Consider the following 26,836-nt stretch of genomic DNA (forward strand, 5'->3'; position numbering starts at 1 on the left):
CCTGCATGTGATGGAAACCGCCTCCAGCCAGGGGGTGCGGCAGCCCCCTTAGATCCAGCACCTATGGCCAGCTGCTGCCAACAGAGCGCTGTCATCCTCTTCCCTCACGCCTCCTTCCCTCATCCACCCGTCTCTCCCCTCCATGCCCTCCCCCTCCACCTCCCTCCCCCGTGCAGCCATAACCTATCTCCACACCTCCCACTACCCCTCCTTCCCTCATCCAACCACCAGGCATCACTTCCCATTTCTATTTCTGGGCCAGGGCTGCTGTCAGAGGGAGGCTCTAACCCAGCAGGCTGCAGAAAGGACCCACAGGCCAGTGATCCGGGGCTCGGATCAGCGCGAAGGCAGGAAAATGGCGGATGAGGATATCTATGAGAACATGCTGATGACGGAAGCTGCTCCCCAGCCCAAAGGTAAGCACAAGAGGCTAAACAAGACCCTGGACTCCCGCTGGCCTCTCCTTAGCTTTGTGGTCTCTGCATGAGCGTCCTGGGCAGCGATCGCTTGCTCCACTGACAACGTCCCCAGAGCTCAGCCTTGTGCTGGCCAGACAGCACCATGGGCAGTGGGCGAGGGTGCTCGGTCAGTGCTTCCCAGTGTGTTCTCTCCTGCCAGTCCCCAGCGGGAGAAGGGCACAGGGGAGAGATGGGAGTCCTGCATAAGAACATAAGAACATAAGAAAGGCCGTACAGGGTCAGACCAAAGGTCCATCTAGCCCAGTATCTGTCTACCGACAGTGGCCAATGCCAGGTGCCCCTGAGGGAGTGAACCTAACAGGCAATGATCAAGTGATCTCTCTCCTGCCATCCATCTCCATCCTCTGACGAACAGAGGCTAGGGACACCATACTTACCCATCCTGGCTAATAGCCATTTATGGACTTAGCCACCATGAATTTATCCAGTCCCCTTTTAAACATTGTTATAGTCCTAGCCTTCACAACCTCCTCAGGTAAGGAGTTCCACAAGTTGACTGTGCGCTGCGTGAAGAAGAACTTCCTTTTATTTGTTTTAAACCTGCTGCCTATTAATTTCATTTGGTGACCCCTAGTTCTTGTATTATGGGAATAAGTAAATAACTTTTCCTTATCCACTTTCTCAACATCACTCATGATTTTATATACCTCTATCATGTCCCCCCTTAGTCTCCTCTTTTCCAAACTGAAGAGTCCTAGCCTCTTTAATCTTTCCTCATATGGGACCCTCTCTAAACCCCTAATCATTTTAGTTGCTCTTTTCTGAACCTTTTCTAGTGCTAGAATATCTTTTTTGAGGTGAGGAGACCACATCTGTACACAGTATTCGAGATGTGGGCGTACCATGGATTTATATAAGGGCAATAATATATTCTCAGTCTTATTCTCTATCCCCTTTTTAATGATTCCTAACATCCTGTTTGCTTTTTGACCGCCTCTGCACACTGCGTGACATCTTCAGAGAACTATCCACGATAACTCCAAGATCTTTTCCTGACTCGTTGTAGCTAAATTAGCCCCCATCATGTTGTATGTATAGTTGGGGTTATTTTTCCAATGTGCATTACTTTACATTTATCCACATGAAATTTCATTTGCCATTTTGTTGCCCAATCACTTAGTTTTGTGAGATCTTTTTGAAGTTCTTCACAATCTGCTTTGGTCTTAACTATCTTGAGTAGTTTAGTGTCATCTGCAAACTTTGCTACCTCACTGTTTACCCCTTTCTCCAGATCATTTATGAATAAATTGAATAGGATTGGTCCTAGGACGGACCCTTGGGGAACACCACTAGTTACCCCTCTCCATTCTGAGAATTTACCATTAATTCCTACCCTTTGTTCCCTGTCCTTTAACCAGTTCCCAATCCATGAAAGGACCTTTCCTTTTATCCCATGACAGCTTAATTTACGTAAGAGCCTTTGGTGAGGACCTTGTCAAAGGCTTTCTGGAAATCTAAGTACACTATGTCCACGGATCCCCCTTGTCCACATGTTTGTTGACCCTTCAAAGAACTCTAATAGATTAGTAAGACACGATTTCCCTTTACAGAAACCATGTTGACTATTGCTCAAGAGTTTATGTTTTTCTATGTGTCTGACAATTTTATTCTTTACTATTGTTTCAACTAATTTGCCCGGTACCGACGTTAGACTTACCGGTCTGTAATTGCCAGGATCACCCCTAGAGCCCATTTTAAATATTGGCGTTACATTAGCTAACTTCCAGTCATTGGGTACGAAGCGATTTAAAGGACAGGTTACAAACCTTGGTTAATAGTTCCGCAACTTCACATTTGAGTTCTTTCAGAACTCTTGGGTGAATGCCATCTGGTCCCGGTGACTTGTTAATGTTGAGTTTATCAATTAATTCCAGAACCTCCTCTAGTGACACTTCAATCTGTGACAGTTCCTCAGATTTGTCACCTACAAAAGCCAGCTCAGGTCTGGGAATCTCCCTAACATCCTCAGCCGTGAAGACTGAAGCAAAGAATCCATTTAGTTTCTCCGCAATGACTTTATCATCTTTAAGCGCTCCTTTTGTATTTTGATCGTCAAGTGGCCCCACTGGTTGTTTAGCTGGCTTCCTGCTTCTGATGTACTTAAAAAACATTTTGTTATTACCTTTGGAGTTTATGGCTAGCCGTTCTTCAAACTCCTCTTTGGCTTTTCTTATTACACTCTTGCACTTAAGTTGGCAGTGTTTGTGCTCCTTTCTATTTGCCTCACTGGGATTTGACTTCCACTTTTTAAAGGAAGTCTTTTTATCTCTCACTGCTTCTTTTACATGGTTGTTAAGCCACGGTGGCTCTTTTTTAGTTCTTTTACTGTTTTTCTTAATTTGGGGTATACATTGAAGTTGGGCCTCTATTATGGTGTCTTTAAAAAGGGCCCACGCAACTTGCAGGGATTTCACTTTAGTCACTGTACCTTTTAACTTTTGTCTAACTAACCCCCTCATTTTTGTATAGTTCCCCCTTTTGAAATTAAAGGCCACAGTGTTGGGCAGTTGAGATGTTCTTCCCACCACAGGGATGTTGAATGCTATTGTATTATGGTCACTATTTCCAAGCGGTCCTGCTATAGTTACCTCTTGGACCAGCTCCTGCGCTCCACTCAGGATTAAATCTAGAGTCGTCTCTCCCCTTGTGGGTTCCCGTACCAGCTGCTCCATGAAGCAGTCATTTAAAGTATCGAGAAATTTTATCTCCGCATTTCGTCCTGAAGTGAAATGTTCCCAGTCAATATGGGGATAATTGAAATCCCCCACTATTATTGGGTTCTTAATTTTGATAGCCTCTCTAATTTCCCTTAGCATTTCATCATCACTATTACTGTCCTGGTCAGGTGGTCGATAATAGATCCCTACTGTTATATTTTTACTAGAGCATGATTTTTACTTCATTTGAATCTACACTTTCTTTAACATATAGTGCCACTCCTCCCCCTGCATGGCCTGTTCTGTCCTTCCGATATATTTTGTACCCCGGAATGATTGTGTCCCATTGATTGGTCTCAGTCCACCAGGTTTCTGTGATGCCTATTATATCTATATCCTCCTTTATCACAAGGCACTCTAGTTCACCCATCTTATTATTTAGACTTCTGGCATTTGTGTACAAGCACTTTAAAAACTTGTCCCTGTTTATTAGCCTGCCTTTTCTGATGTGCCAGATTCTTTTTTATGTGACTGGTTATCATCTGATCCGGCCCTTACATTATACTTCTCATTCCTCTGCTCCTGACTATAACCTGGAGATTCTCTATCATCAGACTCTCCCCTAAGAGAAGTCTGTGTCCGATCCACACGCTCCTCTGCAGCAGTCGGCTTTCCCCCATCTCCTAGTTTAAAAACTGCTCGACAACCTTTTTAATGTTTAGTGCCAGCAGTCTGGTTCCACTTTGGTTTAGGTGGAGCCCATCTCTCCTGTATAGGCTCCTCCCATCCCAGAAGTTTCCCCAGTTCCTAATGAACGTGAACCCCTCCTCTCTACACCATCGTCTCATCCACGCATTGAGACTCTGAAGCTCTGCCTGCCTACCTGGCCCTGCGCGTGGAACTGGGAGCATTTCTGAAAATGCCACCATAGAGGTCCTGGATTTCAGTCTCTTCCCTAGCAGCCTAAATTTGGCTTCCAGGACATCTCTCCTTCCCTTCCCTATGTCATTGGTACCTACATGTACCACGACCACCGGCTCCTCCCCAGCACTACACATAAGTCTATCTAGATGCCTCGAGAGATCCGCAACCTTCGCACCAGGCAGGCAAGTCACCATACGATTCTCCCGGTCATCACAGACCCAGCTATCTACATTTCTAATAATCGAATCTCCCATTACTAACACCTGCCTTTTCCTAGAAACTGGAGTTCCCTCCCCCGAAGAGGTAACCTCAGTGCGAGAGGCAACCCCAGCACCATCTGGAAGGAGGGTCCCAACTACGGGAAGGTTTCCCTCTGCTCCCATTGACTGCTCTACTTCCCTGGGCCCTTCTTCCTCCTCAACAGCACAGGAGCTGTCTAAGCGGAGGTGGGACAATTCTACAGTGTCCCGGAAAGCCTCATCAACATACCTCTCTGCCTCTCTCAGCTCCTCCAGTTCCGCCACCCTGGCCTCCAAAGTCCGTACATGGTCTCTGAGGGTCAGGAGCTCCTTGCACCGACTGCACACATCGCCACCGCCCACAGGGCAGGTAATCATACATGCGACAGTCAGTGCAATAAACTGGATAGCCCCCACCCTGCTGCTGGGCTTCTGCCTGCATTGTCACCTAGTTAGTGAAAGGGTGGTTTACGGAAAGTAGTTTTGGAATGTGGTTCGGTTTATAGGTTTTAGGGGGGAGCCACGGGGAAGGGGTTAGGGCTGGCGAGCGGCTCCCACTCCCTTCCCACTCCCCTGCCAAACTCCCTTGCGAAACTCCCTGTTAGCAGCCCCTGTTCGCAAAGCTCCCCACTCCCCATAAAACCTTCCCACTCCCCATAAAAGCCAGCCAGGCTCCCCCTCCCCAGCTCACTGCCACCATCAGCCTCTCCCAGGAGGAGATCACCAGAGTCGAATCCTCACAGCCCCCATCTCTGGGGACCAGCTCCCTCTCATCCCCCCATTTCACAGTGACACCTCCTTTCCTTACCCTCTGCCCCTTCCTGCCCGAGCACACGCTGCCTAACCGTGAGCAGGGGCAGGGAGATGTAGCTGTGTTAGCAGAGAAGGGTTTTCCCCAGGGCTCGGGGATGGGGAGGGAAGGGAGCCTGTTCCTCCAAGGACAAGGAGCAAATGGAGCTGGAAGTGCTGAGATAAGGACCAGGCTGTTTTCCTAAAGCTCCCAGCACAAGGGGCCCCTCTCAGGGTTTTGGCTGGGTGACTGGGCAACAAAATGGCAAATGAAATTCAATGTTGATTAATGCAAAGTAACGCACACTGGAAAACATAATCCCAACTGTACTTATAACATGATGGGGTCTGAATTAGCTGTTTCCACTCAAGAGAGGGATCTTGGAGTCATTGTGGACAGTTCTCTGAAAACAACCACTCAATGTGCAGCGGCTTCAAAAAAGCGAACAGAATGTTTGGGATCATTAAGAAAGGGACAGAAAATATCCTATTGCCTCTATATAAATCCATGGTACGCCCACGTCTTGAATACTGCGTGCAGATGTGGTTGCCCCATCTCAAAACAGATATATTGGAATTGGAAAAGGTTCAGAAAAGGGATTAGGGTATGGAACACCTGCCATATGAGAAGAGATTAATAAAACTGGGACTTTTCAGCTTGGAAAAGAGACGACTAAGGGGAGATATGACTGAGATCTATAAAATCATGACTGGGGTGGAGAAAGTAAATAAGGAAGTGTTATTTACTCCTTCTCATAACACAAGAACTAGGGGTCACCAAGTGAAGGTTTAAGACAAACAAACAAAACAAACAAAAGGAAGTATTTCTTCACAAAATGCACAGTTAACCTGTGGAACTCCTTGTCAGGGGATATTGTGAAGGCCAGGACCATAACAGAGTTCATAGATAAGTTCATGGAGGATAGGCCCATCATTGGCTATTAGCCAGGATGGGCAGGGATGGTGTCCCTAGTCTCTTTGCCTGAAGCTGGGAATGGGCAACTGGGGATGGATTCCCTGTTCTGTTCATTCCCTCTGGGGCACCTGGCACTGGTCACTGTCTGCAGACAGGATGCTGGGGTAGATGGACCTTTGGTCTGACCCAGTCTGGCCGTTCTCACATTCTTATGTTTGGTTGTGCAGGTGTCAGCTGGACAAGGGCCTGTTCCGGGGGTTGTTTATCCCCTTTGGTTTCAGTGCAATCCAGATGCCGTGTGGCAGCTGTTCTGGATTTGAACACATGAAAGACGCCCAGGAAGGGTCAGGAGACAGGCAGGGAGACGGGGCTGACGGAAGTGGAGGGTGCGGGTGAGGATGTGAGGTTCAGTGGGCAGCTGCAGCTCCGCACCGAGCTCAGCTAGGCTCTCTGCTGCGACAAAGGAAAAGCTGGATATGAGTCAGCAAAGTGCCCTTGTTGCCAAGAAGGCTAACGGCATTTTGGGCTGTATAAGTAGGAGCATTGCCAGCAGATCGAGGGACATGGTCATTCCCCTCTATTCGGCATTGGTGAGGCCTCATCTGGAGTACTGTGTCCAGTTTTGGGCCCCACACTACAAGAAGGATGTGGAAAAATTGGAAAGAGTCTCGTGGAGGGCAACAAAAATGACTAGGGGGCTAGAGCACATGACTTATGAGGAGAGGCTGAGGGAACTGGGATTGTTTAGTCTGCAGAAGAGAAGAGTGAGGGGGGATTTGATAGCTGCTTTCAACTACCTGAAGGGGGGTTCCAAAGACGACAGTGTTACGGAGTCCCCGGGCGATGCTCTGGAACTGCTCCCCACAAAGCCAGTCAGGACTTTGGGGAGCCTCCTCTCCCATGGAGCAGACTGTCTGCAGGGCAAGAAGCTCACACGGCTTCACCTCCTGGGTCTCTTCTGGGAGCATGTAGCATATGCCCCTTTGTGCGCTTCCCAGGCGAGTCTGCCCAGGCAGGTGTGAGGAAGTGGGAATGTTCTTGCTGGGTTCTGTGAATGCTGAGAGGGGAGTATTGACCTGGGAAGTTTGCAGGGGAGTTGTGCTGGGACAGCTGCACTGGGGAAGGGAGATACCTGAGCATGTAACCTGAGACCCCAGGAGGGGGGTTGGAGGCCAGGTGACACCTCTGCCCGGGACACTGGAAAAAGGACAGAGGCTGGGGGAGGAGCCGGGGGGAAGCTGAGTGAGATGCAGGGGGGAGTTCAGTTTGGGAGCTGGCTGGGAAATGGAGAGGGGCGCCCGACGGGGCTTGGGATTCCCAACGGGGCTGTGGCCTACCTGGGGCCCACGGATGGACCTAACTACAGGGGGTCCTGTTGTCTGTATCGGCAAGACCTGTTTTGGACTCTGTTCCTGTCATCCAAATAAACCTTCTGCTTTACTGGCTGGCTGAGAGTCATGGTGAATTGCAGGAAGCCGGGGGTGCCGGGCCCGGACTCCCCCACACTCGGTGACAGCAGGGTTCTGGGGAAGCCAGAGGGTCCTGCACATACCCCCACTTTTCAGTTAGACGTGACTCTGAGCCAGCCAGTAAAACAGAGGTTTAGTTGCTAGGTGACAGAGTGTCCGGTTAGAAACTGAGGCACCCACACAGTATTCAGAGGAAACATTAAGAACAGCCCCATTTTGTCACATCTCTCCCCTTCGAGACCGAAATGAGTGAGGTCACTTTAGCCGGTGACCTGGGGAAGTTTGAACCCAGCAACGTTTCCATGGGTGCCCCAGCATCTCTCCCATTCCTTGGGGTGAGTTACATCAGGACAGTCCAGTTTCATCCACTCCTGTGGGTCTGTTGTGCTTGATGGCGCTTGCAGGCTGTGTGTGGGAAGGTTCATGCAGCCGGGGCCCTTTTGCCACCCAGTAACAGGCGGGTCCGGGGCTCAACCCTCTGAGGGGAGGAGGAGCCACACCGGCCCGCTGGTCTCACGGCGGTTCGGTCCTGTCCCTTTAAGGCTAGGTGACAAAGACAGAGTCAGTTGGGGCTGAGGCCTTTTCTGCAAGGCTGAGCTGCAAACAGTACCAATAGTCTAGGAAAGGCCCAGGCCCTCTGGTGCAGGGGCTGAGCAGGGAACAGTACAGGGGCTCAGGCCTCTTGTGGCAGGCTGAGCAATAGGGTGAGGGGGATAACTGCCACCCGTGAGTGGGGGGGGCAGGGGGGACCCAGGCCCACCCACTCCACTGTGCCCCGGCCCGGGGCCCTAGACAGCGGTCGTCACCGCTGACGGTCAGTGGGGATCCTGACCGCAACACACTGACATGGGCTCGGTCTGGTCAGCAGCCTGACTGAGGTCAGCTGCCCCCGGGCCACTTCCAATGTCCCCCTCTGGTCCTACCTGGTCCACGGCGTCTGGTCCCGGGAAGTCCCACTGCATGGGTTCCTCACAACCCGGCTGGGGGGTAGATCGGGTAGTTCCCCGGGGAAGTCCGGCCAATCGTGCTCCGGGGGTTCCTCGGGGTAACAGCACGGTAGCGGGGAAGCTCCTATGGGCTCCTCGTCGTAGGTGGCGCGGGGAAGCTCCGGCAGGTCTTCCCAGTAGCGGGGTAGGGTGCTCTCTGGCCAGTCCAGGCAGCTGCCCGGGGCTCCAGCAGTTCCTCCATCAGGAACTCCCTCAGGCAGGTCTGCTCTCCCCAGTGGCTGGGCACTGACTGGGCTGGAAGGCCCGGCTTTATCCTTCCGGTCGCCGCCTGACCCTCTGAGGGGCGGGCTCACCACGCTGTAGCCTCGCCCCTTCCTGTGTCCGGGCTCAACCTCTCCGGGGAGGAGGGGAGCCACACCGGCCCGCTACACACCCTGATACCCCTGGGGTTTAAACTGGGATTGGGTCTTTTCCCAGCGCTCCAGTTTGGAGGGCTGCAATTTGGGCTCTCTTGGTTAAGAGCCCCCAGCTTGACCTTGGCCACCCTCTGAACAGGTGTGTCTGTTCCCAGCAGCTTGGCCTCAGCCCCTTACATTTGATGTGACCACGTCGGAGGAGAGAGGTCAGTATACACAGTAAAGCGCTGCCCCAAATGATACAGCTGCAGCTTTCCAAGGGCCTGCACCATGGCTGGGCATTTTTTTTTTTGAGGTCGCGTAGTACTGCTTTTGGGGCAGCCGTTTTTTGCAATTCCCCTTCATCACAGGTGGACCTAGACTGTTCTCAGTGGTGGCAGATGACAGAACAAGGAGCAATGGTCTCAAGTTGCAGTGGGGGAGGTTTAGGTTGGATATTAGGAAACCCTATTTCACTAGGAGGGTGGTGAAGCACTGGAATGGGTTACCTAGGGTGGTGGTGGAATCTCCTTCCTTAGAGGTTTTTAAGGCCCGGCTTGACAAAGCCCTGGCTGGGATGATTTAGTTGGGGATTGGCCCTGCTTTGAGCAGGGCGTTGGACTAGATACCTCCTGAGGTCCCTTCCAACCCTGATATTCTGTGATTCTATGAAAACATAAGGAAAAATGTAGTGTGCGCTCAGTGACAGAGAAGCTCCTCCCAGAATCTGTTTCAGGAAAGGCTGAGAACTGTAAACTCAGTACATTAGTGAGAGGCAACTTCACCCTTTGGTTAGCGTGAGAGAAGCCACTTCTGCAATTTAAGGGGATTATCTGGGCATCTGAGTGTTGTCTGCTGGTTCCAGGAACCACACCCCATGGGGGAGCAGCCTGAGCTAATGGCTGAGGCCCAGATCAGACAGGGAGGGGGTGCGGCAGGCTGAGACTTTCAGGGAGAGGAGAATCTGACAGTCTTGCATCTCCAAGCAGCTGCCGTTCACCTTGAGGAGACCAAATCCAGAGCACACCGAGCACACTTACTTCTGTCCACACATAGATCCTGGCTCGAATGCAGCTCTCGTCTTCTCCCTTTAATGTGCAGGGGAGACACAGTCTTCGCCCCTTGGCTGCCTCGCAGGGAGGAGCCCAGCATCCTGGGGATGGGTTATCAGACAGGGATGCTGTAGAAAGGCCCTTCTGAGCACACTGCTGCTGTCAGCCCCACTTTTCTCCTGCACAGAATCATTTCCCCCTCATTTCACTGCCTCGTTGAGTTCATATTTCATAAGTTGTTTCAGGTTCCTTTTCTCACTCCTTTGGGCCTGGACTTCACAAGCCCTAAACGTCCCTCTCAAGAAATGCTTAGGCAGGGGGGAAATCCTGCTCCCAGATCTCTCACAGGACACCTGCCTGGCACTACAGTCACTCCTGACTTAGGGAGGGTCGCTTTTCACATTCGAGTTCAGGTCGGTTCTGACCTTATTTGGCCTCATTCCGCTGTTGCTGTTAACCACAGTCAGGGACTAGGAGGCTGAGCAGGTATTGGATTTGATGGGTGGTTTCCTTGTCAGTGGCAGTTGAGCTGTAACTTTCCATGGATACGTTTCTTCTTCTCCTTCAAGGAAACCCTCCCCAGACATTGGTCCCTTGGCGTCACAGGGCGCAGGGCATCGTCACTGCTGTCTTTCTCCTCCTGAGTCTGGCCCTGGCCACGTCCCTCCTTGCTGTGACGCTTCTATGTAAGTTCAACTGCAGCTCCAAGCCCAACGTTTGCCAACTTCCATACAGGCCAGCTGGCTCGACTGGGGGAGGGGAACATATTTCAGCAGAATATCGACCACGTTTTCACCCAAATAAATCTCCTGCTCCAGGTAGTTCGAATGGAGCTGTAAGATCTTGCCCTGCTGCTTTGATACTGGCACAAACTTTCTAAGTCTAACGATGGTCCAGCACTGACACAGGTCACCTGGGGAGGCTGTGGAACCCCCATCACGGGAGGTTTTTAAGGACAGGCTAGACAACCACCTGTCAGGGATGGGCTGGTTGACCTTCATCCTGCTTGAGCATCACCTCAGGACTTCAGATCACATGTGGCAGCCCCACATGCTCAACCTGCACCCTGAGGGTCACGCTGGGTCCGTTCCTGACCACACATCACCAGCACGAGCCTCAGCCCCAGGCGTCCTCATGGCACCATTGAAATGCCCTACGGAGAGACTGGACGGCCCAGTGGTTTGGGCGCTTGTCTGGGGGCTCACACTGCTGGGTTTAATTCCCTGCTCTGCCAAAGAGTCCCTGCCCTGGAGCCAGCGAACAGCTGAAAACAGGGAGCTGGAGTGGAGAGCTCTTGGAGGAGAGGGGAGACAAGCCCCTGTCCCTTAGGGGCAGTGAGTGGCAAAGATGACTGGTGCCTCCCCATGCTGGGGGGCCACAATCTAAAGGGGAGGACACGTGACCGCCCCACGTGTCTCCTCTGCCCAGCGACCCCCGTGCCCAGCCCAGGGCCACCATGCACTCCCCGCCCTGCCAGAGTTACCTGCGGGGGGCTCTGTCCTTCTCCCGCCGCGCCTCCCCCCAGCACATTCGGCCGCTCTCCCTGGCAGCCGGGCCCAGGCGAGGAGCAGGAGGGAGCCGCCTCTCATACGGCTGAAGCCGGCCGCTCCAGGTCACTGCTTTGTGACATACACAAGGAGAGAGCCCTGAACGGGGCCTTGGCTGTGCCGGTGTCCCTCCTCGGGAGGGAAGCTGTCCAAGATTAAAATAAAAGACGTCATAGAGAACAGCCTCACGCTCGGGGCATGTTCCTTCTCTGGGCGCGGCTGGTCTCCAGCTGCAGTTCGGTTCAGTCGCTGACCTGCAGACGTGTGATTTCTAGATCTCCGGGCACAGAGCAAGCTGCAAGCGGTTGAAGAAGCGGTGCAGAAGCTCCAAGTCTCTCTGCAGCCTGACAACGCCTCGGACGCGTCAGCAAAGGGATCAGACAGTAAGTCGCAGGACGAGGGTCTTAGGCATCAGGGTGGGGTCAGCTCCCCTCCCTTGGCCTGGAAGCTGAGCACTCTCCTGCCTACAGGGATGGTGGGTGCCTGGCATCCTCCTGCTCCCCTCCATAGACTTCCCTGCCAGGTGGTCCCGTCCCCTGTCTAACAAGCTATATTCCCAGGGACGGGTGGCTGCTCCAGGCTCCCTCCTAGCTCCCTTCCTGGCAGTGGCAGGCTGGCTGCATCCGCTCCATGCTCCTACGCAGGATGTCTAGTGGTCACCATCTTCCGTCCTTTCACTGTTGCTCCCTTCGCTCCATAGTTTTCGCCTTGGCCCCTGTATTGTCAGGGTTGCATTGGCGGGAAAGACGGATGCAGCTCATGAGACACACAGGGCCGAATTCAGACCCTGGTGTAAGCAGGACGTCAGTGGAGCTGCACTCGTGGGTCTCCATTTGCCCCCCAGTCCCTGAGCCCTCCCTGTGCAGCTCCAATAATTTGGGTACCTGCCACAGTCCCATTGCTGGAGGCAGAGCGCCCCCTTGTGGCCACGTCTCACAACTGTCTGTCTGTCTGGCACAGGGCTGCACATACAAACCCGTCCATGGATCAGGTTATTCAGCGACCAGTCAGAAAATGGGCCTGAACTAAACCCCGGCACAGAACTCGCCTGAACACTGGGCTGTTCAAAATCCCGGCCTGGAGCCTGGGGCCAGGGCTCGGGCCATGGATGTTCTTGCAGCCCCAGCTCTGCCCCATGCTGCAGGGGACCCGCTCACAGCTCACAAGGGGGGAGCGATTGGGAAGAGGTGGCTGGGGAGACTGGGGGGACAGGGCTAGAATTCAGGAGAGCTGGGGTCAATTCCCAGCTCTGCTGCAAACTTCCTGTGTGATCTTGGGCACCTCTCCCTGCACCTCAGTTCCCCTGCAGGAAAATCATCCTTTATTTCTCCCACCTCGCGTCTATTTTGACTGTGAGCTGTTGAGAGCAGGGACTGTCCCTTCCTGTCCGTACAGCGCCTGGCACACAGGGGCCTGCAGGTGCTGCTCTACCACACGTGCTGATAATCAAGTGTTCTGCATCTCCACTGACGTCGCTGTGACTTTCTTCTAGGTCTGCAGCTATTGGATGAAGCGCAGGCAGGAGTCCGGCTGCTGAAAGCCCAGCTGGGTAACGTCAGTGCAGCGTATGGAGAAATCCAGATCCGGCTGGACATCAGTGCAGCGCAAGCAGCAGTGCAAGGTCGTTGTAGTAAGTACTAGCCGCAGTGCTGGCTGGTGCCGTTTCTGCTGGTGCTCAGGATGAACATAGGATTTCAGGCTCCCAGGCTGACAACACAGCGACTTTCACCAGCCCTGAGTTCTCTTCCATTAAAAATCACCGGTGGCTGCACCTGTGCCCACACTGTGGTGATCGGTGTGGAGTTAAATTACACCCTAGGCCTCCTTAGCCTAATGGGAGCACCCAGCTGTCAGCTCTTCTTAGACGCTCCAAACCCATCAGCTCACAGGCAAAAAGTGACCCTGGCATTTCAGCGTATGGGGCGTTACTTTCAGAACCATCCCTGAGCCAGAGCCCCCTGCAGGGTGTTGGGGGAGGTGCCAAAGTGCAAAAGATCCAAGACCTTCACCACTTATGATAAATGAAAATTGTTGATACAGAACCAGGAGATCTTCCACCTTGGGCACCTACATTCTCCCTCCTGAATTCCCCCTTCCAGCTCAGCTGAACAGTGAGTCTCCCCTTTCCCGTTACAGCCGTGCTGCTCTGCACTGGGACCAGCGCCCATGCTCCAGCCCAGATGCAGCTGCGTTTCAGTGCTGGGGGAATGACCCCGTGGTGTCTGCTTTCTGCAGTGCTCTTTGGGATCCATCATGTGGCCACAAAGCTACTTATTGTGATGCTGGAGAATCAGGATTCAGAAGCTTGCTGGGTTTGGGGCAGCTCAAGGGCAGGGAAATGCAGCACTAGAAACCCTGAGCTCCCTGCGTGTGTCCCTGTGACTTTACCCCGCTTCTCACCTCAGTCTCTGCTCCTAGGTGACATGCTGAAAAAGCTCCCAGGGGCTGGAGGTTTTACGGTGGGAACCTCTATTACTTTTCAAAAGGAAAAAGTCGTGGACGAGGCCGAGCAATTCTGTGTGTCTTGGAACTCACACCTGACCTCTGTCTCCTCCCAGGCAGAACAGGTGAGCACAGGAAGCTCCAAGGGGCTTGGATAATGTGTCAGTGCCTTGTTTCACACCAGAAGGAGGTGGGAGCTGAGGTTCCAATTCTGCGATGTGCCTTTTGGCAAACTATCGGAGAGGATGCGAAGTCTTAGTACCTGAGTCAGGGAATTCACCCATCAGTTTAAAAGCAGAGATGGGCAGAGGAACAGAGCCAGGATCTCGGGTGCCAGGGGAGGAGGATTTCGGGTCAGGCTCATTTCTGATTTTTCCTACTTCCAGTGTAGCATTTCCTGCAACCCCTGACCTTTCCCAGTGACGACCAGCTTTGATCCCTCTCCCCAGGCCTGAGCTCCTGCTGGACAATCTAGAAGTTTGTAACTGGAAGGCTTGTGTGCAAGGGGCCATGCACCTCTCAGAGAATCCTCTCTCCCCACGTGCCCACTGCACCCCTCACCCCAGGCCTCTGCGGCACTTTCGGAGGAGGAGAATCCCACCCTCCGGCAGGGCCAGACTTTGCACCCAGTTCTCTGCTCCGAGCTTTGCCTCCTGCAAGGGCAGGGGGCTGGTGTGAACTCTGAGGTGGCCGTCAGTACCTGCCGCAGCCCAGCTCTGAGGGGCCGTGTGGGGAGTGTTCTGAGACAGGTCGCTGCTGTTAGCCCCAGGCAGATACAGATGCAGACACAGACACAGAGCTGCTCCAGGGCTCCCTCAGGGCCTCCCAGCTAGTCACTGTCAGCGTTGGAGGCAGGACACCGCGTCTCCCGCTGCCCAGTGCCCTGCTCACACCACCAGACGCCCTTTCCTCTCCCCCAAAATCTGTTCAGCCCAGGCAGCTGCGGCTGCATCCTGCAGCCTCTCTTGGGTGACCTGCACGTGCTGCAAACTGTGTTGTGCAGGAGTTTCTCTCCAGCGAGACCCAGGGACAAGATCACTGGATTGGACTCAACGACCGGGAGACCGAAGGCAGCTGGCGCTGGGCGGATGGCACAGAATACAGAGCAGACGCAAGCAGGGGGTGAGTAAAGCTTGAGAGACGTGATTATTTCTTACACGTTGGGTCACAAGCTCTTCGGGCAGCATCTGTACGGCCCCTGGTGTCTATGCAGCACCCGGCACAGTGGGCCCGATCCTGAGAGAGGCCCCCGGGTGCTGCCACGACAGCAGTGAATCCCCTCAGGAATTTCTGCTAATGCCCCTTTGCTTAGAGCAGGAGCCTAAACACGGAGTGTGTGTTCAGTGCCCACTGAGACCCAGGGCCAGAGCCTCCCCTGAGTAACTCGGCATTGACTTGAATGAACCACAGGGATTTACACCAGCTGAGGGTCTGGCCCCAAGTCGACTCAGTGCAGCCAGGGGAGTCTGGAGTGAGCGGCAGGTTCCCGCTCTCCTTGGGATTGCGCTGCGCCTCCCTCGGTCAGGCTGGGCACGGGAGGCTGTGGGGCCGGGGGCATGGCCGGAGCCAGCTGCAGTCGGTGGAGTGACCTCAGGGGGCTGTGGTCGAGGCCCATAAGCAGGGCCAGGGAGCAGTTAATGACTGACCCCCGCTGCCCTCTCTTGCCGTTCCTGCGTTCCCATCTCGGGGGTGCCTGGGACGTGCTGTGCCACCTGCTCTGGTTCTGGGCACTGAGATCCGAGTTGCTGCTGCTCAGCATTTGGAGCCACACACTGACTTTGGCTCTTTGCTGGCCTGTCAGGCGCAGGGCAGGTGCTACCCCCGGCCGTCAGAAGCCCTTCGTTACCATGGCCACAAGAGCTGTGGAGAACTCTGAGGGGTGGCCGGGGGGTGCATCACTTCACCGCGTCATTGCTGGGTGTCTTGGTCCCCTGCCAGCAACAGAGTCCGCAGAGCAGAACTGAGCTCAGGAATTGGCTGTGGTTCTCCCCTGAGACATTAACACTCTGATCCGTAGGTTCTGGGCGGAGAATGAGCTAAACAAACATGATCCAGAGAAAGATGGTGGAGAAGACTGTGTTCACACTGAGCCAAGAAAGCAGAATTTGTGGAATGATGCCAACTGCACTCAGCCTTTCAGGTGGATTTGTAAGCAGGCCCATGGATAGGCTGGGCTGTGACATGCAGGTCCCAGCACCTCAGAAAGCGCCTTAATTTCCAAGCTAGAATATTTCCCAGCCACCTGCCAATGAGGAGCCCTGTGCACTGGAGGGGGCCACATGGGATGTGCATTACAGGGACGCTTTTTCTTGCTGTGATATTTCTGGCTTTAGCAGCAACAGCGACAGCTGCCCTTATGCCGCTCAGTGTGGCTGGCTCTATAATTTGTATGTTTCCAGGTCTGTCACTGAATAAAATCCTTGGATCGTGGAGTTATTGTTTCACAATCACCCAATAAATAATGATTTTCTTGACTTCTGGTAATCAGACCTGTTCATGATGACAACAGCACCTCCATTATCAGCCTCTTTGATTATCACGTCAGGGTTATTTCTGAGGCTGTGGATGGCATTGCGTTCTGCACGACTTAGGTTATGAGGCAAGCAATGTTGTTTTTCCACAATTTCTGCCTGTGCACTTCGGCAGAAGCATTCTATATATAGGTCCAGACTGTCGTTGTGACCCTCAGGAGTCTATCATAAGGAGGCTGCCAGACAACTCTCCAATACCAAATTCTACAGGCCACTTTCCTCAGATCCCACTGAGGAATATACAGTCAAACTCCGCCATAACGCGAAATCGCATATAACGCGATCGCAGGTTGGCTCCCCTTTAAGGTGCAGTATGATACTGTACCAATGGTCCCCAACACCACGGCAGGGGAGAGAAGCTGCAGCCCCGCACCAGCTGGGGACAGAGAATTCCGAGGCTGCTGGCGCCAGTGCTCTCTGTCCCCAGCAGGTGGGGAGCCACGGCTCATCTTGTAGCCGGCGGGAAGCCACGGCCCCGTGCCTGCCAGGACAGAGAGCACCGGCACCCGCAGCCCCAGAGTTCTCTGTCCACGGCAGGCGTGGAGCCGCGGCTCCTCTTGAAGCGAGAGAGAAGCCGAGTTCCCGCGCCTGAGGGGGCCCGAGAGCACTGGCGCCCGCAGCCCCGGAGTTCTCTGTCCCGGGCAGGTGGGGAGCCGCGGCTCCTCTTGAAGTGGGAAAGAAGCCGCAGCCCCGCACCTGCCGGGGACAGAGAGCACTGGCGCCTGCATCCCCGGAGTTCTCTGTCCCCAGCAGCCGGGAAGCCGCGGCTCCTCTCCCTTGCTGCGCACTAGGCACCAGGGGCACTAGGTGGTGCACCTCAATGCACCGCTTTGGGGACCACCTGACTAATTTGAAACCCCGCTATACCGCATTTAGCGCAATGGGATTTTTTTGGACCCCAAAGGTCGCGTTATAGCGGGGTTTCAGTGTACTAAGAAACTGCACCATCTACTCAGAACACTCCCTACACTAACACAGGAACAAATCAACATACTCTTAGAGCCCTGACCGGGGTTATTCTATCTGCTACCCAGGATCCACAAACCCGGAAATCCTGGACGCCCCATCATCTCGGGCATTGGCACTCTCACTGAAGGACTGTCCGGATATGTGGACTCTCTACTCAGACCCCATGCCACCAGCACTCCTAGGAATGGGGGCTGTGGGGGTGCAGGGCAGAAGGCTGAGTGTGTGGAGGCGGTCAGGGCAGAGGGCTTGGTGTGGGGGGGTTCAGGGCAGAACGATGGGTCTGTGGGGGTGCAGGGCAGAAGGCTGGGTGTGTGTTGGGGTGGGGGGGTCAGGGCAGAGGGCTGACGTGTGTGGGGGGTGCTGGGCAGAGGGCTGGGTGTGGGGGGTGCAGGACAGAAGGCTGTAGGGGGGTTCAGGGCAGAGGGCTGGAAGGGAGGTGCCTCCATCCCTATGGAGTTGCTGTGCACGCTGCCGCTCTTCCCCCTCCCCCTGGCAAGGGCCATCAGCTGATCGGTGCACGGACAGGGGGGCAGGAAAGCACCACGCTGGGGGAAGAAGCGGGGGAGGGGGAAGCTTGGCTGCCACAGAACCAATCTTCTGCCTCCTGCCCCCGCAGGGGAGAGCGGTGGGCGGGGGGCTGAGTGGGGCGGGGGGCCGGGATAGCGGCAGGCAGCTGCGTGCCACTCAAAATCGGCTTGTGTGCCGTGTTCGGCACGTGTGCCGTGGGTTGCCGACCCCTGGTCTACAGCCAAGCACTGAGGTACAACCGTATCTGCTCCAACCCCTCAGACAGAGACCAGCACCTACAAGATTTTCACCACCGCACAAGGAAATAAGGAAACAGATCAACAGAGCCAGATGTGTACCCAGAAGCCTCCTACTGCAAGACAAACCCAAGAAAGAAACCAACAGAACTCCAGTGGCCATCACATACAGTCCCCAGCTAAAACCCCTCCAACGCATCATTAGGAATCTACAACCCGTCCTGGACAATGATCCCTCACTTTCACTGGCCTTGGGAGGCAGGCCAGTCCTCGCCCACAGACAACCTCCAACCTGAAGCATATTCTCACCAGCAACCACACACTGCACCATAACAACTCTAACTCAGGAACCAATCCATGCAACAAACCTCAATGCCAACTCTGCCCACATATCTACACCAGCGACACCATCACAGGACCTAACCAGATCAGCCACACCATCACCGGTTCATTCACCTGCATGCCCACCAATGTAATATATGCCATCATGTGCCAGCAATGTCCCTCTGCTATGTACATCGGCCAAACTGGACAGTCCCTATGGAAAAGGATAAATGGACACAAGTCAGATATTAGGAATGGCAACATACAAAAACCTGTAGGAGACACTTCAACCTCCCTGGACACACACTAGCAGATTTTAAGGTAGCATCCTGCAGCAAAAAAACTTCAGGTCCAGACTTCAAAGAGAAACTGCTGAGCTTCAATTCATCTGCAAATTTGACACCATCAGCTCAGGATTAAACAAAGACTGAATGGCTAGCCAACTACAAAAGCAGTTTCTGCTCCCTTGGTGTTCTCACCTCAACTGCTAGAAGAGGACCTCACCCTCCCTGATTGAACTAACAACCTCATTATCTCCAGACTGATTCTTGCCTGCATATTTATATCTGCCTCTGGAAATTTCTATTACATGTGTCTGACAAAGTGGGTATTCACCCACGAAAGCTCATGCTCCAATACATCTGTTAGTCTATAAGGTGCCACAGAACTCTGTTGCCAATTACAGAACCAGTTTCTCCTCCCTTGGTTTTCACACCTCAGCTGCTGGAACAGGGCCTCATCCTCCCTGATTGATCTAACCTCGTTATCTCTAGCTTGCTTCTTGCTTGCTTATATATACACCTGCCCCTGGAAATTTCCACTGCTTCCATCCGAAGAAGTGGGTATTCACCCACGAAAGCTCATGCTGCAAAACGTCTGTTAGTCTATAAGGTGCCACAGGATTCTTTGCTGTTTCTTCCCCAAAGTGATTTTGACTCAAACAGTCTCTCATTTATCCATTGCAGCACTTCTAATTTCTTTAGAGTCAGTCTATCTCCTCATCAATATACAACGCTACTGCACCACCTTCACCTTCATTTCTGTCTTTCCTGAGCAGCACATACTCTCCATTGTCTGTACTCCAGTTCTGGCTACTATTCCACCATGTTTCTGCTATTCCTGTAACATCTGGTTTCACTTATTGCACCAGTAGATCTAGTTCCTCCATTTTGTCCTCCAGGCTTCTTGCATTGGTGCATAGACACCTTAGTTGTTTCCGCTTGGCTTCGCCAGGGCTCCTCACACGATTAGGCACAGTCATGCTACTGCCAGTATCACCTACTACTTGGTTGTTAGCATCATTGGTTTGGGAACTGTCTTTCCTCTTGATGTCCATTCTCCTTCCCTCTGCTGTTCCTTTCTCCATTGCAGTGTCTGCTCTTACTTGATTTTCTCCTGCTCAATATTAGAATCAGAAGTGGAGATTACATGAGCATCTCTCAATTGTCTCCCCTGAATTCCAAGCTTAAAGCTCTTTTAACTAGTTGTGCCACCCTCCATCCCAGAATCTATTTCCTGCCCTACTCAGGGGGAGTCTGTCCCATGAGAACAGTCCTTTGTCCGTGAATGCCTCCCAGTGGTCGAACACCCCAGAGACCTCCTTAGAGCTCCACTGCCTGAGCCGTGCATTGATCATCATCATCTTGTCTCACCTCTGTTCTCCTCCTCTAGGGACTGGTAGAATCCCATTGAAGATCACCTGAGCCTCCATATCTTTAAGTGTCTTCCCCAGCCTGGCATTATCTCCCTTGATCCATTCCAGCGAGAATCTAGCAGTATCGTTTGTTCCCATGTGAAGGACAATCAGTGGATTCCTTCCTGCTCCCATTAGGATCTTCTTCAGCCTCAGGTCCACATCCCATAATTTAGCTCCCGGCAGACAGCTCACCCTTCTGTTCCCTGGATCAGCTCCTGTGCCAGGCCTGTCCATTCTTCTTAGTTAGGAGTCACCAGTCACGTAGACCTGCCTCTTCCTGGTGTTGGTGCCATTCTCCAGCCTTCCTCCTGTTCCTTCTGAATGCAAGTCCTCTTGTCTTTTGTTCTCCCTTGTGATCTACTGCAAGTCATCCTCTGTCCTCCCGGGGCTCCGAACTCTGGGTATGTACATTGACTCTTCCCCTCTTCTTGTAGGACTAGCTGCTCTTCTCTTCTCCCTGGCCCTCCCACCTTCTGCTACTCCCTGCTGCAACCTTCTTCACTTTCCAACTCAGCAAACCTGTTCCTGAGCTCTACTTCTCCTTCTCTAGCTGGTCTTTTCCTCTGCCCGGTTCTCATCATCACATTTCCACTGGCCATTTTACTCACCCAGCAGTCTCCCCTCCACGTTCTCCAGTCCAGCTTGGATCTGCCAGTCCTGAATTTTCCCTTCAGCCTCCTCTCACCGCCCCTCCATCATCTGCTCAAATCCCCTTCAAAACTCAACCAGAGTTTCCACCTGCATCTCTAAACCTCGGATCTTCTACCACTGCTGCCTCTGTATCTGTCACACCCTTACTGCCTAAGCGCCTGCCAAGTAGAGAGAAAACCCCACACCACATAAAAGAGAACGTCACTGTCCCTCCCCCAAACTCTCCTTACAATCCCGCACGCTAACTCCCCTGTTCCCAGTTGTTTGCTGGCTTCTTTCCCAGGGCTTGGCTGCCTTTGTAGGCCCCCTAACCAGGTAAGCCCCTCGCCCGATCTGATGTGATCACAGGCTCTGCATCTCTCAGCGCTCGGCCCGTACCAGCCTCTGCAAACTGAACACCGCTTCCAGCAAACTCTCAAGTACCCACTCGCCAGAGGCGACACATGGTTGGGGTGGGGTGCAGGGTGAAGCGCCCCCCAGATTTCTGCTTGGCATGCCGACAGGAGGAGGAGGAAGAGGGGCTGTGCCCTTCTCCCGCTGACGCTGACCCCTGTCACGCTCGGCCCCATCCCAGGCGCTGGAAAGGCCCTTTCCAAGTCCTGTTGACTACCAACACCGCTGTGAAGTGCCAAAGACTGACTGCTTGGACCCAGGATTCTCACTGAAAAAAGACCCCTCCACATCAGGAGAATTTTCCTACTGATGATCAGCGTACTCCTTCTTCTAGCCCTGCTGTACCTTCTGGACAGCAGGAAAAAGGACAAGGTGACGTGCTCGTAAGCTATCCCTTGTCCACTGACAGACCTACTGTGCCTTTGAACTTTTCTAGAAAAAGCAAAACCATTACAGGGTGATGTCCTGGTAATCTCCCCTGTAGGATGCTGAACCATGACTGCTTCACTCACTCCACTGACATTGCCAAAGTCCAGGAATTCCTGACTGAAAAGAACATTAAGAACTGACCCTGGTGAAGAAACAAAGAATTACACACTGGCAGGAAGAAATTTGTGGGACCCATGCTTGGGAATGTGGTATTGGATTTTGGGGTTTATTCTACAGGCTGCACCCTGTGTTTTGGATAAATCCTTCAGTATGTATTGCCCTCCCTAATTGGATTTTAAATGACATTGCCCTCATCCAGTTTTCAGATCACTTCTGCATACCCAGATTGCTCACAAGGGGCTGCCATTAGATTAGCACAACAGAGGGCCTGGGTTATTTCCTCTGGAAAGAAAGAGAATTGAGCAGATCCCTGTGGGCTAGGGCCAATATCTTAAAAGCCAAGAATGTGATAAGAAATTGGGCCAACTAGCTGAGCTGAGCCTGTAGAATTTGGTATTGGAGAGTTGTCTGGCAGCCTCCTTCTGGAAGACTCCTCAGGGTCACAATGACAGTCTGGACCTATACACAGAATGCTTCCGCCGACATGGACAGGCAGAAATTGTGGAAAAGCAACATTGCTTGCCTCATAACCTAAGTCGTGCAGAACGCAATGCCATCCACAGCCTCAGAAATAACCCTGACATTATAATCAAAGAGGCTGATAACGGAGGTGCTGTTGTCATCATGAACAGGTCTGACTACCAGAAGTCAAGAAAATCATTATTTATCGGGTGATTGTGAAACAATAACTCCACGATCCAAGGATTTTATTCAGTGACAGACCTGGAAACATACAAATTACAGAACCAGCCACACTGAGCGGCATAAGGGCAGCTGTCGCTGCCACAGCCAGAAATATCACAGCAAGACAAAGCGTCCCTGCCAATGGCCCCTCATTGGCAGGTGGCTGGAAAATATACTCCATAGCTTGGAAATTAAGGCGCTTTCTGAGGTGCTGGGACCTGCATGTCACAACCCAGCCCATCCATGGGCCTGCTTACAAATCCACCTGAAAGGCAGAAAGCACTTGGCATCATTCCACAAATTCCGGTTTCTTGGGTAGGTCTGAACACAGTCTTCTTCAACACCTCTGTCCGGATCGTAATTGTTTGGTTCATTCTCCACCCAGAACCTACGGATCAGAGTGTTAATGTCTCAGTGGAGAACCACAGCCAATTCCTGAGCTCAGTTCTGCTCTGTGGACTCTGTTGCTGGCAGGGGACCAAGACACCCAGCAATGACGTGGTGAAGTGATGCAGCCCCCGGCCACCCCTCAGAGTTCTCCACAGCTCTTGTGGCCATGGTAACGAAGGGCTTCTGACGGCCGGGGGTAGCACCTGCCCTGCGCCTGACAGGCCAGCAAAGAGCCAAAGTCAGTGTGTGGCTTCAAACGCTGAGCAGCAGCAACTCGGATCTCAGTGCCCAGAACCAGAGCAGGTGGCACAGCACGTCCCAGGCACCCCCGAGATGGGAACGCAGGAACGGGAAGAGAGGGCAGCGGGGGCCAGTCATTAACTTCTCCCTGGCCCTGCTTATGGGCCTCGCCCACAGCCCCCTGAGGTCACTGCACCGACTGCAGCTGGCTCCGGCCATGCCCCCGGCCCCACAGCCTCCCCGTGCCCAGCCTGACCGAGGGGAGAGCGCAGCGCAATCCCAAGGAGAGCGGGAACCTGCCGCTCACTCCAGACTCCCCTGGCTGCACTGAGTCGACTTGGGGCCAGACCCTCAGCTGGTGTAAATCCCTGTGGTTCATTCCAGTCAATGCCGAGTTACCCAGGGGAGGCTCTGGCCCTGGGTCTCAGTGGGCACTGAACACACACTCCGTGTTTAGGCTCCTGCTCTAAGCAAAGGGGCATTAGCAGAAATTCCTGAGGGGATTCACTGCTGTCGTGGCAGCGCCCGGTGGCCTCCCTCAGGATCGGGCCCACTGTACCAGGTGCTGCATAGACACCAGGGGCCGTACAGACACTGCCCGAAAGAGCTTGTGAGCAAACGTGTAATAAATAATCACGTCTCTCAAGCTTTACTCACCCCCTGCTTGCGCCTGCTCTGTATTCTGTGCCATCCACCCAGCGCCAGCTGCCTTCTGTCTCCCGGTCGGTGAGTCCAATCCAGTGAGCTTCTCCCTTGGTCTCCTTGGAGATAAACTCCTGCACAACACAGTTTGCAGCATGTGCAGGTCACCCAAGAGAGGCTGCAGGATGCAGCCACAGCTGCCTGGGCTGAACAGATTTTGGGGGAGAGGAAAGGGCGTCTGGTGGTGTGAGCAGGGCACTGGGCAGCGGGAGATGCAGTGTCCTGCCCCCAACGCCGACATTGACTAGCTGGGGGACCCTGAGGGAGACCTGGAGCATCTCGGTGTGTGTGTCTGCGTCTGCATCTGTGTCACACCAGCCCCCTGCCCTTGCAGGAGGCAAAGCTCAGAGCAGAGAACTGGGTGCAAAGTCTGGCCCTGCTGGAGGGTGGGATTTTCCTCCTCAGAAAGTGCCGCAGAGGCATGGGGTGAGGGCTGCAGTGGGCACGTGGGGAGAGAGGATTCTCTGAGAGGTGCATGGCCTCTTGCACACAAGCCTTCCAGATACAGGCTTCTAGATTGTCCAGCAGGAGCTCAGGCCTGGGGAGAGGGATCAAAGGGGTCCTCACTGGGAAAGGCCATTGGGTTTGCAGGAAATGCTACATGGGAAGCAGGGAAAATCAGAAATGAGCCTGACCCCAAATCCCCCTCCCCCGGCACCCCAGACTCTGGGAAGTCTAGATCCTGGCTCTGTTCCTCTGCCCCATCTCTGCTTTTAAACTAATCAGTGAAACCCTTGAGACAGGTTCCAAGGCTTCGCATCCCTTGCGGGATAATTTGCCACAAGACACATCACAGATTTTCAACCTCAGCTGCCACCTTCCACCTCTTTCTGGTATGAAACAAGGCACTGACCCATTATCCAAGCTCCTAGGAGCTTCCTGCGCTCACCTGTTCCGCCTGGGAGGAGACAGAGGTCAGGTGCAAGTCCTGAGACACACAGAACTGCTCGGCCTCGTCCCACGACTTCCTTTCTTGTGAAAAGTAATAAAAGTTCCCATTGAAAAACGTCCAGCCCCTGGAGAGCTTGCATCCGAAGAAGTGGGTATTCACCCACGAAAGCTCATGCTGCAAAACATCTGTTAGTCTATAAGGTGCCACAGGATTCTTTGCTGCTTCTACAGAACCAGACTAACACGGCTACCCCTCTGATACTTTGTCAGTAGGTAACCTAGGAGCAGAGACTGAGGTGAGAAGCCCAGGCTAACGTCACAGGGACACACGCAGGGAGCCCAGAGATTCTAGTGCTGCATTTCCCTTCCCCTTCAGCTGTCCCAAGGCCACGGAACTTCTGAGTGGGTGCTCCCATTAGGCTAATGAGGCCTAGAGTGTAATTTAACTCCACACTGATCACCACGGTGTGGGCCCAGGTGCAGCCACCGGTGATTTTTAATGGAAGAGAACTCGGGGCTGGAGAAAGTCACTGCGTTGTCAGCCTGGGAGCCTGAAATCCTCCGTTCATCGTCAGCACCAGCAGAAACGGCACCAGCCAGCACTGCAGCTAGTACTTACTGCAGCGACCTTGCACTGCTGCTCGCGCTGCACTGACGTTGTCTAGCCGGATCCGGATTTCTCCATACGCTGCACTGACATTACCCAGCTTGGCTTTCAGCAGCCGGACTCCTGCCTGCACTTCATCCAATAGCTGCAGAGCTAGAAAAAAGTCACCGTGACGTCAGTGGAGATGCAGAACACTTGATTATCAGCACTGGCAGTAGAGCAGCACCTGCAGGCCCCTGTGTGCCAGGCGCTGTACGGACAGGAGGGGACAGTCCCTGCTCTCAACAGCTCACAGTCAAAATAGACACGAGGTGGGAGAAATAAAGGATGATTTTCCTGCAGGGGAACTGAGGTGCAGGGAGAGGTGCCCAAGATCACACAGGAAGTTTGCAGCAGAGCTGGGAATTGACCCCAGCTCTCCTGAATTCTAGCCCTGTCCCCCCAATCTCCCCAGCCACCTCCTCCCAATCGCTCCCCCCTTGTGAGATGTGAGCGGGTCCCCTGCAGCATGGGGCAGAGCTGGGGCTGCAAGAACATCCATGGCCCCGAGCCCTGGCCCCGGGCTCCAGGCCGGGTTTTGAACAGCCCAGCGTTCAGGCGAGTTCTGTGCCGGGGTTTAGTTCAGGCCCATTTTCTGACTGGACGCTGAATAACCTGATCCATGGATGGGTTTGTATGTGCAGCCCTGTGCCAGACAGACAGACAGTTGTGAGATGTGGCCACAAGGGGGCGCGCTGCCTCCAGCAACGGGACTGTGGCAGGTACCCAAATTATTGGAGCTGCATAGGGAGGGCTCAGGGACTGGGGGGCAAATGGAGACCCACGAGTGCAGCTCCACTGACGTCCTGCTTACACCAGGGTCTGAATTCAGCCCTGTGTGTCTCATGAGCTGCATCCGTCTTTCCCGCCAATGCAACCCTGACAATACAGGGGCCAAGGTGAAAACTATGGAGCGAAGGGAGCAACAGTGAAAGGACGGAAGATGGTGACCACTAGTCATCCTGCGCAGGAGCATGGGGCGGATGCAGCCAGCCTGCCACTGCCAGGAAGGGAGCTAGGAGGGAGCCTGGAGCAGCCACCCGTCCCTGGGAACAGAGCCTCCGCTGGCAGAGGAAGGTGCAGAGCAGCAGCTCGTTAGACAGGGGACGGGATCACCTGGCAGGGAAGTCTATGGAGAGGAGCAGGAGGATGCCAGGCACCCACCATCCCTGTAGGCAGGAGAGTGCTCAGCTTCCAGGCCAAGGGAGGGGAGCTGACCCACCCTGATGCCTAAGACCCTCGTCCTGCGACTTACTGTCCGATCCCTTTGCTGACGTGTCCGAGGCTTTGTCAGGCTGCAGAGAGACTTGGAGTTTCTGCACTGCTTCTTCAACCGCTTGCAGCTTGCTCTGTGCCCCGAGATCTAGAAATCACACGTCTGCAGGTCAGCGACCGAACCGAACTGCGGCTGGAGACCAGCCACGCGCAGAGAAGGAACATGCTCCGAGCGCGAGGCTGTTCTCTATGACGTCTTTTATTGTAATCTTGGACAGCTTCCCTCCCGAGGAGCGACACCGGCACAGCCAAGGCCCCGTTCGGGGCTCTCTCCT

At 53.6% G+C, this 26,836-nt stretch overlaps 1 protein-coding gene and 1 long non-coding RNA gene across 2 annotated transcripts in view; one reads left to right on the top strand and one right to left on the bottom strand.

Moving 5' to 3' along the window:
• Nucleotides 1–26,836, bottom strand: part of LOC120406477 (C-type lectin domain family 4 member F-like) — a 331,059-nt gene that overhangs the window by 45,008 nt on the left and 259,215 nt on the right. The window lies entirely within an intron of this gene.
• LOC120406484 lies at nucleotides 13,912–16,250 on the top strand. The gene is made up of 3 exons (XR_005599309.1): nucleotides 13,912–13,981; nucleotides 14,860–14,978; nucleotides 15,874–16,250. It is a non-coding gene; the product is annotated as an uncharacterized LOC120406484 (long non-coding RNA).

Source organism: Mauremys reevesii, linkage group 5 (assembly GCF_016161935.1).
Source record: "Mauremys reevesii isolate NIE-2019 linkage group 5, ASM1616193v1, whole genome shotgun sequence".
NCBI lineage: Eukaryota > Metazoa > Chordata > Testudines > Geoemydidae > Mauremys > Mauremys reevesii.